Source organism: Echinops telfairi, unplaced genomic scaffold (assembly GCF_000313985.2).
Source record: "Echinops telfairi isolate 266 unplaced genomic scaffold, ASM31398v2 ScPeMD7_7420;HRSCAF=8458, whole genome shotgun sequence".
NCBI classification, from domain to species: Eukaryota; Metazoa; Chordata; class Mammalia; order Afrosoricida; family Tenrecidae; genus Echinops; species Echinops telfairi.
Window position 1 is genome coordinate 44,852,033 of NW_022111320.1, and position 1,996 is coordinate 44,854,028.

Sequence of the window (1,996 nt, forward strand, 5' to 3'; positions counted from 1 at the left end):
TATGGAAGATGACATAGATGCAGACAAGGATGAAAGGCCAAGTTTCAGGAATCAAGGTGAGGAGGGAATTATGAAGGGTAGTGAGAACAGACACACACACACCCCCACACCCAAATACTAAGGAAACAGCTGAGCTGGGATTGGGGTGAGGCAAGAAAGGCAGCCAGGGTACAAAATTGAAGGAGAGACTCAGTCTCAGCACTAGACAAAGCGGGGGATCAGATCTTCCTCAAATGTGGCACTCTGAGTACCTCTCTGTCCTTTAAGGGTAGCGTAGTGGTTACACAAAGGGCTGCTAACCACAGGGCCAGCAGTTCAAACCCACCAGGTGCTCTGCAGGCAAAAGATGACATGCAGTCAGGAGAGACCGGTCCCTGGAGAAGGACATCATGTTTGGTAAGGTGAGAGAAGCCGTGACAGAGAGGAAGACCCTCAGGGAGAAGGATGGACCCCGTTGCTTCAGCAATGTCGTAGGAGAGTTGTCAGGATGGTGCAGGACCAGGCAGCGTTTCCTTTGGTTGTGCATCAGGTCGCTAGGGGTCAGGGCAGACTCAATAGCATCTAACAACAGCAAGTTCAGAGGCCAAGGACCTCTCTGGCCTCGTCCTAGTGCTGGTCCTGAGACATAAAACTTCCAGATTTTGATGACCAGAATAGCAGGAAATGGAGGTCCATCAACATGACTGCTGGGGCCCTGGTTCGGGCAATCTTTAGTGGAGGACCCGTTGGGTTTGAATTTGGAGACCCAGTGGCATTGTGGTTCACATTGGGCTGCTCACCACAAGGTCAGCAGTTTGAAACCACAAGCTGCTTTGTGGGAGAAAGATGAAGCTTTCTACTCCTACAAAGAGTTATAGTCTCAGACATCCACAGAGGCAGTTCTATGCTCTCTTTTAGGGTCGCTGTGAGTCAGAATTGACTGCGTGACAGTGAGGTGGATTTTTGTTTTGTTTGGGAGGACTGACTGGGTTTGAGTTGACAATGGAGCATCCTGATGGAGGTTTCCATTAATTACAGTTGTCACAAGTTCCTAGACTGGCCCATCCATCCAATATAGTAGCCACTAACTAAATGTGGTTACGTACGTTCATATCTAATAAGATTGAAAAATTCAGCTTCTTGGTTGCACTAGCCCAATTTCAAGTGCTCAGTGCCACCTGTGGCTACTGGCCAGTGAAATAGAGCATCTCCATCATTGTAGAAAGTTCTATTGAGTCGTGAGTGCTGTGCTAGACCCAAGATGTTTCTAGACACACTGGGGAGAACCTTGGCCATGAGCTTAGTAAAACCAGGCCCAGTACATTTAATCTGATGCCTCTCTCTCTCTCTCTCTCTCTCTCTCTAGGTGACCCAGGAACCCAGGTAATGCTTTTTAATACGTCAAAGGAAGACCATTTGGGGCCAGAGACCATCTTCCTTGCTGTAGGATCAGTAGCGAGTGGAGATGTATTGATAGCGGGCTTCACCGAATGGCAGGGGCCTTGTGCCACGGAAGAAATGCCGTGCTCCAGTTGGAGGCCAGCTGGTAGGGATATCATTTTTCCAGCACAAAACATGAAAGTCTTCTCTAGGCGTGCTTTTCAGAAACCTGAAATAAGAGCTTTTTGTCTTTCAGCGGCTTCTGTGCTCTTTACCGGATCAGGGGGAAAATGTATTTAAAAAGAAAAGGCAAGAGAAATAGACCAATTAGTTTAGGGTCCTTGGTGTAGCAAGCTCAGTAGATCCTTTCAAAGTTTTCCTTTCCATTTATTAATAGGTGCCTGGCTGGTTCGAAAAGAGCCCTGGTAGTGCTCAGGGTTAAGTGTTGGGTCGCTAACCACAAGGTCAGCAGTTCAAACACACCAGCCACCCTGAGGGAGAAAGATGAAGCTGTCTGCTCCCATACATTTTCCAGCCTTCAAACCCCTGGATAACGGTTCTACTCCGTCCTGCAGAGTTGCAATAGTTAGTATAGACCTGATGGCAATAGGCTTGTTTATTTGGTTCTAAGTAGTTC

At 47.7% G+C, this 1,996-nt stretch overlaps 1 protein-coding gene across 1 annotated transcript in view; it reads left to right on the plus strand.

Moving 5' to 3' along the window:
- Positions 1-1,996, plus strand: part of COL6A5 (collagen type VI alpha 5 chain) — a 149,102-nt gene that overhangs the window by 59,396 nt on the left and 87,710 nt on the right. The gene's annotated exons all lie outside the window — the stretch shown is intronic.